This window comes from Oncorhynchus mykiss, chromosome 32 (assembly GCF_013265735.2).
Source record: "Oncorhynchus mykiss isolate Arlee chromosome 32, USDA_OmykA_1.1, whole genome shotgun sequence".
NCBI classification, from domain to species: Eukaryota; Metazoa; Chordata; class Actinopteri; order Salmoniformes; family Salmonidae; genus Oncorhynchus; species Oncorhynchus mykiss.
In genome coordinates this window covers 23,198,739-23,216,414 of record NC_050572.1, presented here as the reverse complement: position 1 = coordinate 23,216,414, position 17,676 = coordinate 23,198,739, and the positions used below count along the sequence as shown (strand labels likewise).

Genomic DNA, 17,676 nt, shown 5'->3' with positions numbered 1-17,676 from the left:
TACACACAGGTGGATTGTATTTATCATCATTAGTCATTTAGGTCAACATTGGATCATTCAGAGATCCTCACTGAACTTCTGGAGAGAGTTTGCTGCACTGAAAGTAAAGGGGCTGAATAATTTTGCACGCCCAATTTTTCAGTTTTTGATTTGTTAAAAAAGTTTGAAATGTCCAATAAATGTCGTTCCACTTCATGATTGTGTCCCACTTGTTGTTGATTCTTCACAAAAAAATACAGTTTTATATCTTTATGTTTGAAGCCTGAAATGTGGCAAAAGGTCGCAAAGTTCAAGGGGGCCGAATACTTTCGCAAGGCACTGTATATATATATATAATTTTTAAGTAAAAAAAATAGATGTAGCAACTACAGATTACCCCTTTAAGTTTATCAAACGTGTGCGAGTTTGAGCATATGTCCGTTAGGCCTATAGATTTTATTTTTTTATCAGCATGAATTAGATTGAGAAATAAAAGCCCAATTTTGATTCCATAAACTGGGATCCGCAGTATGCAGCTGTTGCAAGAGCACATTTTTCACTGCCTGTTCACTGGTTTCAAAAACAATGTTTGATAGGCAGCATAAACACTTATTGAATTCAACCATTATTGGGTTCAAATACACATTTGGATGTGTGAACAGCCATCCACAACAACTACAATCCGTAAATCGCAAATAGACAAATGATAGAGCAGCAGTGTGATTCATATCAATGCGCCATGTAGATATCAATAAGTGATATCCGTATCGTCGTAGACTACCCCCCTGCTGTCATCCTTACCTCCAAGCGTTTATTCAAATTGTATAATCTTTGGATGCCGACAGCAGTCGCACCACTGGAAGACATACATTGGACTGTAGCCTACAAAAGTTTCTTCTGCGTTTTTTCCGCGATCGATCAAACACATTTGGTGTGTCATTTTAACTCGCTCAGGTGGAACAAACTTAAACTTGCGCCTTTTTTCAATTCTGATTTCAATGTCATCAAAGTGTCAAAGATTTATTTTCGCAAACACGCTATTTTAAGTAATCAGATATTTTTTCAAAAATAAATCCGATGACAAATTTTTGCTGGTAACATAATGGATTACAGTTATCGTTTTTTGTAATCCCTTACACTACCAGTCAAAAGTTTTAGACTGCATACTCATTCAAGGGTTTTTCTTTATTTTTACTATTTTCTACATTGTAGAATGATATTAAAGACATCAAAACCATGAAATAACACATAGGGAATCATGTAGTAACCAGAAATGTGTTAAACAAATCTAAGTATATTTTCTATTTCAGACTATTCAAATATCTACCCTTTGCCTTGATGACAGCTTTGTACACTCTTGGCATTCTCTCAACCAGCTTCATCTGGAATGCTTTTCTAACAGTCTTGGAGGAATTCCCACATATGCTGAGCACTTGTTGTCTGCTTTTCCTTCACCCTGCGGTCCTACTCATCCCAAACCATTTCAATTTGGTTGAGGTGGGGTGATTGTGGAGGCCAAGTCATCTGATGCTCCACTCCATCACTCTCCTTCTTGGTAAAATAGCCCTTACACAGCCTGGCGGTGTATTGGGTCTATCAGGAATCAAGGTAAGACCCAGATGCGTCTAATATGTCGAATTGACAATGGTTTCATATTCCAACAGTGGCAGGCAATAGACAGGTCAAGGCAGGCAGGGGTCAGTAAACCAGAGGTGGGGCAACGGTACCGGACTGCAGGCAGGCTCAGGATAGGCAGAGATCAACAATCCTATCAAGGCACAAGGCGCGACCCAGATGCAGACACAGGAGGCAGATGGTTGGAGTCTTACAATGTTTATTAATCCAAAAAGGGGTAGGCACGAGAATGGTCGTGTACAGGCAAAAGGTCAAAACCAGTTCAGAGTCCAATAAGTACCGAAGGGCAGGCAGATTCAAGGTCAGGGCAGGCAGGATGATCAGGCAGGCGGGAAAGTAGTCCAGAGTCAGGCAGTGGTCAAAACCGAGAAGACTAGCAAAAGACAATAGAAAAAGGAGTACTGGGAAAAAACACACTAGTTGACTTGACTAAACATACAAGATGAACTGGCACAGAGAGACAGGAAACACAGGGACACCTGGAGAAGGTAGAGACAATCACAGGGACAGGTGGAACAGATCAGGGCGTGACAAATCCAGAGGTGGGGCAAAGGTACAGGTCAGCAGGCAGGCTCATGGTCAGGGGCAGGCAGAGCGGTCAGGCAGGTGGTGTCACGCCCTGACCTTAGAGATCCTTATTATTCTCTATGTTTGGTTAGGTCAGGGTGTGACTCGGATGGGAAAGTCTATGTTTTCTATTTCTTTGTGTTTGGCCGTGTGTGGTTCCCAATCAGAGGCAGCTGTCTATCGTTGTCTCTGATTGGGGATCACATATAAATTGTCATTTTCCTTTTGGGTTTTGTAGGATCTTGTTTTCTGTTTAGTGTCTGTACCTGACAAAACTGTGTGCTTTCGGTTTCAAGTTTGTTATTTTTGTTTGAGTGTTTTTTGAAAATAAAAATCATGAACACTTTCCACGCTGCGCTTTGGTCCAGTATTCCTTCTACCAACGAGAGCCGTTACAGGTGGGCTCAGAGTCAGGACAGGCAAGGGTCAAAACTAGGAGGGCGAGAAAGAGGAGAGACTGGAATTAGCAGGAGCTGAGGACAAAAACGCGGGTTGACTTGACAAGCAAGACTATCTGGCAACGGACAAACAAAGAACACAGGTATAAATACACAGGGGATAATGGGGAAGATGGGTGACATCTAGAGGGGGGTGGAGATAATCACAAGGACAGGTGAAACAGATCAGGGTGTGACAGGGTCATTGTCCTGTTGAAAAACAAAGACACACACACAGTTTATTTATCACATTGGGGTATAGGGATCAGTCGTTCCAATACCATCCTATCATTCTCCCTATCTTCCTACTTTCCTGCTTCCCTGTACCACTACAACACCTGCCTGGGCCCTTGCCCTCTAATCTTTTGATGTAAGTAATATGCTATTAGTGGGCTAAATAAAAAAGCATGGTCTCCAAGCCCCTTCAACTTGAGCTGCGCTTGAAATCAAATCAAATTGTATTTGTCACATGTGCCGAATACAACATTTTTTTTTTTACTTATCAATGTGCAGAGTCAATGTGCAGGCTATATACAGGGGGTACTGGTACAGAGTCAATGTGGAGGGGCACAATATAGTTGAGGTAATTGAAGTAATATGTACATGTAGGTAAAGTGACTAGCATAGATAATAAACAGAGAGTAGCAGCAGCATAAAATAGGGGTGGGGTTAGAAGCTGTTATGAAGCCCTGGACCTGGACTTGGCGCTCTGGTACTGCTTGTCGTGTGGTAGTAGAGAGAACAGTCTATGACAGGGTGGCTGGAGTCTTTGACCATTTTTAGGGCCTTCCTCTGACCCCGCCTGATATAGAGGTTGTGGATGGCAGGAAGCTTGGCCCCAGTGATGTACAGTGCCGTACGCATTACCCTCTGTAGTGCCTTGCGGTCGGAGCCCGGGCAGTTGCAATACCAGGCAGTGATGCAACCAGTCAGGATGCTTAATTTGTCCTGCATGATGGAACCAATGGATTAGTCCCAAAAGTGCAGACTCTGAGATAAATCAAGCGCACCTGCTGACCAGGTCCCTGCGTCATGGGCTTTCTTCCTGCCCTCAGAACTAGCTGATTCAGAAGCTATATGTCAAACCCTGTTCCAGTCACACCCCCTCCCTGACCCACTCCCCCCACACCCTCCAGTCTTCCTGCGTGACACTGAACAAGGCCTACACTATGGTCATAAAAGAGCAGCTCGAAGCCATAAAAAACACTCTGCACATGGTCATTAAGTGTTTCCGTGGAGGAATGTAATGGCGAGCCAGATCTGGACTGTAAATGCTTTCCTCTGCACCAGATGTTTTACTGTACCTTCCTCTCTGCTATGTTCTAAATGACGAGAGACAAACTCACACTCCCATGAAGTCCCAGTCACCATGTCCACCCTTTACTTCCTCATTTAATTTCATGCCATTTGTATTTATTTAACCAGGATAGTCCACTCACTCAAAATTAGCACTTTTATGTTCAAGTTAACAGATAGGCTTTTTGTGTAGTCCGCCAACAGACAAGTCTGATCTGATGGCTTCCTGTGGTTGAGGAGATGGACAGGTATTACCAGAATAATCTCTGTATTATGGTATTTCTATCACTATTACCAGTCATATGAAGCCTGTCTGTCTCAGGTTTGGCACAGTCAATACTCCAGAGCTGTGAATGTTGGAGTGGAATCATTCCTGTTGGATGGGTGTGTGTGTGAAGCTCCGCTGTTCCCTCACCTCCAGTGTGTGTGAATTGTGGCAGCCAGGGTGTGGCTGGGGAGGCCGTCGGGCAGAGGAAGGGACTCACTGATAAGAGAGGAACCAGAGTAACCACTCCCTGCAGCATGGCTTTCCTGAGAGGAGGCCTACATCTGCTCGCCCTTGCTAACACTCAGGACATTACAGTAGAGCTTTTCACACTTTGCAAAGTGTAGGGAAATGTTTTTCCTTCTTTACAAATGTGGCCTATTGTCTTACCTTTCCCCTCAGTTTTCTCATGCATCAGCGCAATTTTTTACTGGCATCAATAATAACAATTTAAGACATTTTAGTCCATGGTAATTTTTGGAAAAGCACAGTGTAATGTTGTGAAACATCAATTATCCCCTCTCGTTTGTTTTAAGGTGAACAAATATCAGATTCGAAATTGTTTCTGTGCTTAAATACTCCTTAATAACAACTAATGGCTGTGTAAATTGCATAATAAGGCTCAATGAAGCGTTTTAATTTGTTTTTCATAATAGCAGGAAATGAAGCTCATTGTTGAGTAGATAATATCAGGGAGCAATACGCTCTGGAATCTGTGACCTGTTTTCTGCAAGGTAAACCTTTCAAATGCCCTGAGGGATTGAAACCTAACTCAGATATTTTCTCATATATTTATTAGATTTTGAGTTGAACGGCAGTGCAACATCTGACTCATGTCAACACAACATGCAGAATGTTATCTTTCAAGTAAACAGACTGGCTCAACTAATGCGGTGTGTGTGCGTGTGTGTGCTTGTGTGTGTGTGTGTGTGTGTGTGTGTGTGTGTGTGTGTGTGTGTGTGTGTGTGTGTGTGTGTGTGTGTGTGTAAAGGTGGTGGAGCGAAAGGAGGAACACCTCAGACCCAAACAGTCTTACTTTACTCCGTTACATAACTAGAGCCTGAATTTGGATGTCCCAGCATTATTATTTTCCCTCTTTAGAGGATAGTTTAACAATAGCAATCGTCTCTCTATTTAACTTCAATTACAGGCAATCTTAAAGCATTAAGAGGGTGCTGCCGTTGTTTATTTTACTGAATACTATTTTGGTCTGTTTCTCACCACATGGCTGTGCTCCACATGCAATGTGATCAACAGGAGGCGTTGACACTTGTCTGACTGTTTCTGAAAGAAAGCAGGCTTCACTTTTTCCTTGAGACAATGGGAAGAGAAAGGGAGGGAAAGAGGGAGGGAAGGGTGGGGGAGGTTAGAGGGGGGTGGCTCGATAGTCATGGACTTACACCCTTCAAACGGTGTTGTCCTAGGAATAAGATGTCAAGCCGAGTCACTATAAGTATGGGTGTTAACCCTGGTGTCCTGGCTAAATAAACAACATGTAGTAATATGGGTGTTAACCCTGGTGTCCTGGCTAAATAAACAACATGACCCTCAAACTATCATGACCATCACCTAATTATTCCCACCTCCCAATTGGCTCATCCAACCCCTCTGCTCTCTTTTCTCCTCCACTTTGGTGCTGTGAATCAGATTTTATTCTCTTCTCAGTCAATTGACCGTAGTACTTTTAGGGTTAAATAAAATGAACATTAAAGCTGGAGGGACTGTGTGAGTTTGCAGTTGACACTTTGGTGGGTCTGGGAGCAGGAGTTCTGAAGAGTCACACCAGACAGGAAGTAAGGTCACTCACCAGCTTGTCCTGTTCCCTGTTCCTGTGATAAAAGAGCATATGATTTAATTTGTACAGTACATTGGGCCCTTTCAACTCTCCTTTTAGTGGGGAAAATCCAAAACCAAACCTAAGATATCAAGACATGCCCACGGCAACCCTTGGGAAAGAGGTCATCTGAACTCAATTCGACTTTCTGGTTAAATAAATACATTTAACATTGACTATAATATGGACAAATTAATAAAGTTATGTTTTGTTGGGAAAATAACTAAATTGTTTATCACTATGTTCAGGATCCAACCTGATTTCCAGAAGCATAATGCATGCAATAATAATATACAATATATATTTCTATGACTTAATAGGGCGAGGCGGACAGGACGTTGATTCTCTGTTTGTCTTTAATGGCTCCAGACTCTTAGGGTCAGAGTATTTCTGAGCTTTATTAGAGGAAACTCTGGTCTGGACAGGATCCAACCCGCGCTCCCTCACGCTGGCGGAAGCAATAGCTGAAAAAGGGTGGGTGAGGATGGGATGGAGGGACGTTTGAGGATGGGTGATGAGAACTAAGAGGGGTGGGGAGGAACTGGAGGAAGGGAGTGGTAGAAAGATAGGTGAGGAGGGGTGAGAAGAGCTAGAGGGGAAGGGAGAGGTGATGGAGGGAGGGACGAGGGGTAGAGCAGTATGGAGGTAGAGAGGAGGTCAGTATAACAGGAGCTTGCAGAATCAGAATCATTCCTATACAGTGTGGGGATGTCCTGAGCTTCCTGCTCTTTGTCCCGACCCGGCCTCCACCCACAGCCCACTGGGTAACACCGGGGTTAGGAGGTGACGTCTTTGACATGTTCCTCAGACAGAGGGCAGCCCACCGAGAGGAGACTGACAGGATTTAAGATTTTCTCTGGATGTCCCACCATTACAACTGCAACTCTGTTCAACTCTGAGGAAGAGGCTCAAAGGGATGTTGTTATATACTTCTATCCAGCTATACTGAGCCCAACATCTTTCTATCTACAGTATAGGGTATCCCTAAACCCCGAGTAGCCAAACGGACTAATGAAACTGATCTAAAAATCTAGTTGAAGGTGTGATGGCTTCATAATATGAAGCATACATGCTCTGACTTGTCTTGCCATACCTTCCTCCACCTCTCTCCACCAAACCCACTGGGCACAGACGTCAATTAAACGTCTATTCCACATTGAAATGACGTGGAAACAATGTTGATTCATCCAGTGTGTGCCCAGTGCGAACCTTATATAATGTCATGTTCATCATTCCCTGTGCTTGCTGGTAAGAATTTTTCAAGGCCTGTGTGTGTTCAAGGTGTTTACAGTATTCTTTCAGCCACTTATTAAACAAACAGTAAAAAGTCACAGGTAGTAAAAGGCATTGTACCAAACTGCTTTTTAATGTTCCTTCTTCTCCCTTCACAACCATGGATACATCTCACACCCTCCACATTCCCCCTGGCGTGATGGTGTGACTCAGAAAGTCTGCTAGCTCGGCCCTTAAAAGCAACAATGATTCAAACTCACAATGATAAAGGCAGAATGATTTTTGAGTATTTAGAGACTACCAAAGATCCCATTTCCTTTACGCCTTCTTCAATTGGTACCATTCTATTCCACATAGAGAGAGTGTGAGGTTTATGCATATTGGAGAGCGAGGGGAAATGGCTAGGCTTGGGTTATGCAACACTTGTTGGCACAATGATCAGGCAAAGCCCAGGTAGGCAGATCACTGTGAAAACACGCACAGTTAAGCCTCCCAACAGACACAGTAGACACACAGAGTTTATATACTGTGCCTATTAGTACACCCCAAACAGGGACACACCAGCTAGGCCTGCTGGAGGGCGATGGACGTGCTGCTCAGAGAGCAATGTTTTCTCTGGAAACACACACCCAAGTGTTGGCTAAGAGTTGAGGAGAGACTGACTGCATCACTTATTTTTATAAGAAACATGAATGTGTTTGAAAATCTTAAATTGTTTGCATAGTCAACTTACACACAGCTCTGACACACACACTTACCCCACCAGACATGTCACCAGGGGTCTTTTCACAGTCCCCAAATCCAGAACAAATTCAAGAAAGCGTACAGTATTATATAGAGCTATATTGCATGGAATTATCTTCCATCTCATATTGCTCAAATGAACAGCAAACCTGGTTTTAAAAAACAGATAAAGCAACACCTCACGGCACAACGCCTCTCCCCTATCTGACCTAGATAGTGTGTGTGTATGTATTGACATGTAGGCTACATGTGCCATTTTTAATTGATGTAGTTCTGTCCTTGAGCTGTTCCTGTCTATTAATGTTCTGTATTATGTCATGTTTCATGTTTTGTGTGGAGCCCAGGAAGAGTAGCTGCTGCTTTCACAACAGCTAATGGGGTCCTAATAAAATACCCCCCCAGATATATTTCCCGTGACTGTGCCTCAAAACCAAATGTTTTCCTGGCCCACCACTCCACCCTGGACTTGAACAGCCTCTATGACCAGGTCCACCTCTACAAGGCAGCAGTGCCCACCTTTGTCCGAACTCTAAAGGACATCGCTCTCAAATGTATCCCCAACACTTCACACAGGAGCAACAGATCAATAGACACCCCACCCAGACCAGCGAGACACCCTCCCAGACCTGCAGGACCCACCCCTGGACCTACACATAGAGGACCCACGCCAAGAGGAATTACATCCAGACCACAGCACCCCCAGACACATCCACACCCCCACCCCAACCAATCAACACCCCCCCACGTCAACCATGCCTACACCCCATTTAGGCCCCCTCAGATCAGACCTATGCCACTCCTGCCCAACCCATGCACCCCACCCCTGCAAAGAGGGCCTCAACATGGAAGCCACACATACGCCCAGGTAGTGAGCGGGCAAACAGTCCCAACCCCCACTCTCACACTCGCCCAAGCCAATGGTATGTACCAGATGCTCAGCAGGCTCTGCTCACACTTACTGGCCTGAGGCCAAACCACGACCAACAACATTGGACACTCTATGGAACAAAAAGCCTTCACTTTATCATCCGGGAATATCCAAGGCCTGAGGTCATCTGCCTTTGGCCTAAAGAGCAGGAACCCGGACTTCACCAAAGAAATCGGTAATAGAGACATTGTCATCCTGCAAGAAACCTGGTATAGAGGAGACGGACCCACTGGTTGCCCTCTAGGTTACAGAGAGCTGGTAGTCCCATCCACCAAACTACCAGGTGTGAAACAGGGAAGGGACTCAGGGGGTATGCTAATTTGGTATAGAGCAGACCTAACTCACTACATTAAATTAATCAAAACAGGAACATTGTACATTTGGCTAGAAATTCAAAAGGTAATTATCCTAACAGAGAAAAATGTCCTCCTGTGTGCTACCTATATCCCCCCACTAGAATCCCCATACTTTAATGAAGACAGCTTCTCCATCCTGGAGGGGGAAATCAATCATTTCCAGGCCCAGGGACATGTATTAGTCTGTGGCGACCTAAATGCCAGAACCGGACAAGAACCTGACACCCTCAGCACACAGGGGGACAAACACCTGCCTGGAGGTGACAGCATTCCCTCCCACATATGCCTCCCTAGGCACAACTATGACAACATAACCAACAAAAACGGGTCACAACTCCTGTAGCTCTGTCGCACGCTGGGTATGTACATAGTCAATGGCAGGCTTCGAGGGGACTCCTATGGTAGGTACACCTAAAGCTCATCTCTTGGCAGTAGTACTGTAGACTACTTTATCACTGACCTCAACCCAGAGTCTCTCAGAGCGTTCACAGTCAGCCCACTGACACCCCTATCAGACCACAGCAAAATCACAGTCTACTTAAACAGAGCAATACTCAATCGTGAGGCATCAAAGCCAAAGGAACTAACATTAAGAAATGCTATAGATGGAAGGAATGCAGTTTGGAAACCTACCAAAAAACAATTAGGCAACAACAAATTCAATCCCTTTTAGACAATTTCCTGGGAAAAACGTTCCACTGTAATAGTGAAGGTGTAAACTTGGCAGTAGAAAATCTTGGCCTCTCAGCTTCCCTATCAAATCTAAAAATCTCAAATAGAAAACCGAAGAAAATGAACAATAATGACAAATGGTTTGATGAAGAATGCAAAAATCTAAGAAAGAAATTGAGAAACCTGTCCAACCAAAAACATAGAGACCCGGAAAACCTGAGTCTACGCCTTCACTGTGGTGAATCACTAAAACAATACAGAAATACACTACGGAAAAAGAAGGAACAGCATGTCAGAAATCAGCTCAATGTAATTGAAGAATCCATAGACTCTAACCACTTCTGGGAAAATTGGAAAACACTAAACAAACAACAACACGAAGAATTATCTATCCAAAATGGAGATGTATCGGTAAACCACTTCTCCAATCTTTTTGGCTCTATAACAAAGAATAAAGAGCAAAAACATATACATGATCAAATACAGATCTTAGAATCAACTATTAAAGACTACCAGAACCGAGTTACAGGACAAAATAAAAACCCTCCAACCCAAAAAGGCCTGTGGTGTTGATGGTATCCTCAATGAAATGATCAAATATACAGACAACAAATTCCAATTGGCTATACTAAAACTCTTTAACATCATCCTTAGCTCTGGCATCTTCCCCAATATTTGGAACCAAGGACTGATCACCCCAATCCACAAAAGTGGAGACAAATTTGACCCCAATAACTACCGTGGAATATGCGTCAACAGTAACCTTGGGAAAATCCTCTGCATTATCATTAACAGCAGACTCGTACATTTCCTCAATGAAAACAACGTACTGAGCAAATGTCAAATTGGCTTTTTACCAAATTACCGTACAACAGACCATGTATTCACCCTGCACACCCTAATTGACAACCAAACAAACCAAAACAAAGGCAGTCTTCTCATGCTTTGTTTATTTCAAAAAAGCCTTCGACTCAATTTGGCATGAGTGTCTGCTATACAAACTGATGGAAAGTGGTGTTGGGGGTAAAACATAAGACATTATAAAATCCATGTACACAAACAACAAGTGTGCGGTTAAAATTGGCAAAAAACACACAGATTTCTTCACACAGGGTTGTGGGGTGAGACAGGGATGCAGCTTAAGCCCCACCCTCTTCAACATATATATCAACGAATTGGCGCGGGCACTAGAAAAGTCTGCAGCACCCGGCCTCCCTACCTGGCCACCCTACTAGAATCCGAAGTCAAATGTCTGCTGTTTGCTGATGATCTGGTGCTTCTGTCACCAACCAAGGAGGGCCTACAGCAGCACCTAGATCTTATGCACAGATTCTGTCAGACCTGGGCCCTGACAGTAAATCTCAGTAAGACCAAAATTATGGTGTTCCAAAAAAGGTCCAGTCACCAGGACCACAAATACAAATTCCATCTAGACACTGTTGCCCTAGAGCACACAAAAAACTATACATACCTTGGCCTAAACATCAGCGCCACAGGTAACTTCCACAAAGCTGTGAACGATCTGAGAGACAAGGCAAGAAGGGCATTCTATGCCATCAAAAGGAACATACATTTCAACATACCAATTAGGATTTGGCTAAAAATACTTGAATCAGTCATAGAGCCCATTGCCCTTTATGGTTGTGAGGTCTGGGGTCCGCTCACCAACCAAGACTTCACAAAATGGGACAAACACCAAATTGAGACTCTGCACGCAGAATTCTGCAAAAAGATCCTCCGTGTACAACGTAGAACACCAAATAAGGCATGCAGAGCAGAATTAGGCCAATACCCACTAATTATCAAAATCCAGAAAAGAGCCGTTAAATTCTATAACCACCTAAAAGGAAGCGATTCCCAAACCTTCCATAACAAAGCCATCACATCAAAGATAATTACTTGACACATTGGAAAGAATTAACAAAAAAACAGAGCAAACTAGAATGCTATTTGGCCCTACACAGAGAGTACACAGCAGCAGAATACCTGACCACTGTGACTGACCCAAAATTAAGGAAAGCTTTGACTATGTACAGACTCAGTGAGTATAGCCTTGCTATTGAGAAAGGCCGCCGTAGGCAGACATGGCTCTCAAGAGAAGATGTGCTCACTGCCCACAAAATGAGGTGGAAACTGAGCTGCACTTCCTAACCTCTTGCCCAATGTATGACCATATTAGAGAGACATATTTCCCTCAGATTACACAGATCCACAAAGAATTAAAAAACAAATCCAATTTTGATAAACTCCCATATCTACTGGGTGAAATTCCACAGTGTGCCATCACAGCAGCAAGATTTGTGACCTGTTGCCACGAGAAAAGGGCAACCAGTGAAGAACAAACACCATTGTAAATACAACCCATATTTATGCTTATTTATTTTATCTTGTGTCCTTTAACCATTTGTACATTGTTAAAACACTGTATATATATAATATGACATTTGTAATGTCTTTCTTGTTTTGAAACTTCTGTATGTGTAATGTTTACTGTTCATTTTTATTGTTTATTTCACTTTATATATTCACTTTATATATTATCTACCTCACTTTCTTTGGCAATGTTAACACATGTTTCCCATGCCAATAAAGCCCTTGAATTGAATTGAATTGAATTATAGATCCAGGGTGGGCATTGCAGAGAGCTACTGACTGACACCCCATTGTCACATCTGATTGACACACCGACAGGAGGAACAACAGCTTACACACCTTCAAACAGGCACACATAATCCTCAAACATACCCTGTGTTTACACAAAGACACTGAGGTATCCTTCAAATAGCAGCACATGTTTAAATGCACTCAGATATCCAACTTCATCTTGCCAAGTATTTGACACAAACAAATCACACCTGGAAAGCATTACATCCCACAGCAGCTTAAAAACATTCAGTTCCTCATCACATCTCCTCAAAAGGAAATGCTTGTCCATTCTATGTCTTATCCAATACAGTGTTTGTGTGTGCGTGTGTGTGTGTGTGTTTGAGGACATGAAACAGAGTAGAACTATGATGGTGTACACAGATTAGATCAGGAGGCCCTAAAATGACACAGAAGAACAGCATACAGTGTTATCTGTTCCAGGGCCATTTACTGTGTCATTTCCCTCCACAGTGTCTGCTGTGGTATGTCCAAATGAGGCTCTGGAACGTGCTGCAGCAGGAGACACCTGCTATTGTACAGTAAGTGTATGTGTTTGTGTGCGTGTGTGTGCGCGTGCATGCGTGTGCGTGCGTGTATGTGTATGTGTGCGTGTGCGTGTGCGTGTGCGTGTGCGTGTGCGTGTGCGTGTGCGTGTGTGTGTGTGTGTGTGCAGACTGAGCTTTAAGCACACTGTCTGGCTCAGAGGAATACTATTTTGGAAGGCCTAAATTAAGTAATGGCTGATTCTCATGCCATGTTTAAGGACTTTAGTTTGTACTGACAGTCCCCTCTGTCACTTCAGATTGTTATTACTCATAAGAACGATCTCATCATGTTTTATGCTGGAAACACACATAGAGTGAGTATTAAGTCAGTTTCATTTACAAATAAATCTGCTTTAAATATGATAGTAATCCCTGCGTGTATTTGTACAGTGTTTGCTATTATTTTACAATGGGACAACTGAGTTGTATTTCCATCATAAAAACCGGCCACAAATATCCTCAAAAGTATTTAAAGTGACCTCACCAACACTACACTACAATTTAAAATAACCCCATCCACTGTAAATGTTTGCAAACAAAACTGAATGGTTGAGCCGCCCTAAAGCCGACTTTTATAAAACCTTTTTCCCACTTTCCTCCTCCTTCCCTTTTCCCTCACTCCCCCTCTCTCAGCTTACCCCCCGTCCCCGTCCCCTGTCCCCCCGTCCCCGTCAGCCCAGCATGTTTATATTAATGTTAATAACGTCAGAGCTCAGAGAACAATGGCAGGGGACTGGGGGAAGGGGAGGGAAGTGTTTTCCTCTGTAAAACTGGAAAGAGGGGAGCAGCAGGACTGGGATGCTGCCATAGAACCAGCGAGTCAGGGACATAGTCAGGGGCCCAAGCATGTCCCCCCCCGTGTTAAGTACTACAGAGGGTACTGCGAACTGCCCAGTAAAATCACTGGGGCCAAGCTTCCTGCCATCCAGGACCTCTTTAGAAGGCGGTGTCAGGGGAAGGCCCTAAATATTGTCAAAGACCCCAGCCACCCCAGTCATAGACTGTTCTCTCTGTTACCGTATGGCAAGCAGTACCGGAGTGCCAAGTCTAGGTCCAAGAGGCTCCTAAACAGCTTCTACCCCCAAGCCATAAGACAACTGAACATCTAGTCACATGGCTACCCAGACTATTTGCATTGCACCCCGAAATCTGAAATCAGTCTGGTTCATCAGGGTACCTGTACACAATTAGTAGGTCCTAATACGTTCCTTATATTTTCAGAGTTAGAAAACATTTCATCTTATTTTAGAGTGTGTGGAACTAATCCTGCCTGCAGGGCCCTGGGGCAGTTGATTAACTGAAACTGCTTTGGGACAGAGGGAGAAGGGGACAGGAAGGGAATGGGAGAGAGAGAGATGTCATCTCTTTGATTTGAACCCTCATATCTCTTACAGTAGAGAAGTGGGATTGGTGCGTCAGAGCGGCCTGCTTCTCTCAGGAAAAAGTAGATAAAGCACAAGTGCGTTCTGGGAAGGTGATAAGACCAGAACCTCATCCCTCACTGACATCACATCTGCCCTGGGTTCACACAGGGGCTGTGTGTGTGTGTGTATGTGTGTGTGTGTGTGTGTGTGTGTGTGTGTGTGTGTGTGTGTGTGTGTGTGTGTGTGTGTGTGTGTGTGTGTGTGTGTGTGTGCTTGCGTGTTTGTGTTTCAGCCGACCTGAGATGTAAAACCGTGCTGAGAGTTAAGTGGTATGAATGATGCAGAGTTTAATGAGTGAATACTGGCTTTATGATAACATCTCAACCGTTATGTAACTTAGAGTAGTAGTTCCCCCTGGGGATACTTGGCTTATCCACAGGGGGTATTTAAAAAGACTCATGATACCATAGGCCTACTGGTAAAAAAAAAAACACAGGCAGTACTTCAGGGGTAAAAAGGAATTTGGTGGTACAGTAACCGAAAAGGTTTGGGAAACACTGGCCTGGAGTGTGTTGTCTCAGTGGAGGGAGCGCTGGGGAGAAATGAGGCCAGTTCACAAAAACAGAAAGTGTGTGTGTATCTGGATGTGTTGATCCCCGCAGTGGCACCACAGCATATCTGTGAGTCATTGAGTTGTCAAACTCAGGGAGAGTAGAAGACATCCCTGGTAGATTACAGCAACACAATGGTAAACAAAGCTATTCAAAGGTCTCGTTAGTCATCCAAAGCACTGCAAGGTATTACCTTAGAGAGTTTGTTTTGTTCATTCCAACTTCTTTGACTTGGATATGGTGTCCTGGTTCAGGAGCATACATGTAATACTGTGTATTTTCTTCATGACTCATCTCGTTTGATTTGATCAAACCTAATTGCTCCGTTCAAGATTCTTCATCCAGTTTTCTAGGTGAGCTCTGCAGTTGCTGATCCCTGCGGTACTTGGTCCAACCCTTAATTAACCATAAAGTAATCTTGAAACCCATAAAGGCATAGACACTGCGCTAGCGTTTGCCGACCCGAGGAATACTCAGCACCTCTGAACAGAGTGCCGGCCATAATTTGTAAACCTAATGCAAACCAATTCCACATGCAGAAATGGGCGAAAATGTCAGCAGTCAGACAGCTACCGGCGGCAGGTGCTCCCTGAAACACACTGCACCAAATGAACAGCAAATGAACGTCAAACAAAAGGCAGACCATCATTCAGTGCAATGTGTTTCCTCCTTAAGAGATTAACTATTAAGTGACATAGTGGTGTGATGTAGTGAGGAGAGCCAGGCATGGCCCATATTATCAATATCTTGAACTGGATATCTGTTAGATTAGAGAGATGCAGGACAGGGAAGAGATGATATAGACAGTGTGATGAGATGGAGATAGCCTATAGGGATGACCTCACAGGGAGAGAGTTGAGAGCTCAAGGGTCAAAGGTTAGTTTGCCTAAGGAGGGTTGTTTAGCTCAGATCACAAGAGAAAACAACAGATCCCCCTCCACCTTCCCTCTCATCTCCCTTCTTTTCTCATGAAGGCCTGTAGGTGAACTGGAGTATGTAGAGTAGCGTGTTCTCTTCCTCTCGCTGTCTCCCCATCATTCCCCTCTCCCTCCACCTTCCCCTACCCATAAACAGGGTTTGAGATGATGACAGGGTCTAAGTAGAGCAGTAAGACCTGTCTGTTTCCGTTTCTCTGCTTTCTTCCCGTTGAATAATTCTGTACCTTACAGATGTCTCCGAGGCTGCTGAGCCCACGTCTTCACAATGTGCTCGGCAACTGTAATACTCGGATTACCACCATGTGTTATCTACAGAGAGTAGCAATCTGACTGAACCAAGAGAGAAAATAGTAATTTCTCTAACAGCCTGGAGTTGTGTGTAATGAACACACATCGCAGCGTAAAGAAAATCTCAAACTTCACAGGGTAAATCTAGATACTCTTATAGGTTATTCAAAAAATGCAGTCAAGTCCCCAAATAATCACCTTGAAAAAATCACCCCAAAATAATCACCCACAAATAATCACCCATAAAATATTCAACCCTAAATAATCACCCCGATATAATCACCCATAAAATAATCACCTATAAAATAATCACCCTAAATAATCAGCCCCAGATAATCACCCACAAACAGTCACCCATAAAATAATCACCCCTAAATAATCACCCCTAAATATCACCCCTAAATAATCACCTCTAAATAATCAGCCCTAACCCCTAAATATCACACCTAAATAATCACTTTGAGGGAGAAAAAAAGTATTATTGCTCATACAGTGCTGTCTGCTGAAGTAATAAAGGCCTAGTTTACTAAATGTGTCCCCAAATTATTTTATTATTATTATTATACATTTATTTGTGTTATTTATCAGGGGGAGATGCAGCACCCTTAGCAACCCTACTTCCCGTGGCTATGCACCAAAATACCTCACAAACATATGTTCACAGATGCAAAAACATCAAGTTATTTTTACTCTCTAGCCCTTAGCACTCTGTGGGTACGTGTGTGTGTGTGTGTGTGTGTGTGTGTGTGTGTGTGTGTGTGTGTGTGTGTGTGTGTGTGTGTGTGTGTGTGTGTGTGTGTGTGTGTGTGTGTGTGTGTGTGTGTGTGTGTGTGTGTGTGTGTGTGTGTGTGTGTGTGTGTGTGTGTGTGTGTGTGTGTGTGTGTGTGTGTGTGTGTGTGTGTGTTTCTGGACCTGTGTCTGCTCTCCTCTGGCGGCTCTTCCTTGGTAAAGATCCATCTCTAATTACTTCAACACTCCAAATCCCTGGGCTTTTATTCATTATTCAACACACACCCATGCACTGCCACCAAGAAGCACTGCAATGCAGCCGCGGAGTAGGAGAGGCTTGTTCTAAGGCATGACACTGAATTGACAAGAAAACCTTCAGTGACTGGGCAGATAAAACCCTATCTGTGCCCATCTGTGGCGCATCAACCACCACCCAGCCAACCGACACATAGAACGAGGCCAGTGGCCTACATCCCAAACCAACTTTCCATTCAGCTCTGGAATCTATTGAACCAACAATCCGCTCTCTCACATCAGGCCCCAGCTAACTGATTTAAACAGCTTGTCCCTGTCTCTATGTGGGGTTCTATTGATCTTCCTAACACATTT

At 43.6% G+C, this 17,676-nt stretch overlaps 1 long non-coding RNA gene across 1 annotated transcript; it reads right to left on the bottom strand.

Moving 5' to 3' along the window:
- Positions 1 to 1,796: 1,796 nt before the first annotated feature.
- On the bottom strand, positions 1,797 to 17,408 carry LOC118946519. Its single transcript, XR_005041390.1, has 2 exons — positions 17,251 to 17,408; positions 1,797 to 2,613 (listed from the first exon to the last, which is right to left on the bottom strand). It is a non-coding gene; the product is annotated as an uncharacterized LOC118946519 (long non-coding RNA).
- Positions 17,409 to 17,676: the final 268 nt, after the last annotated feature.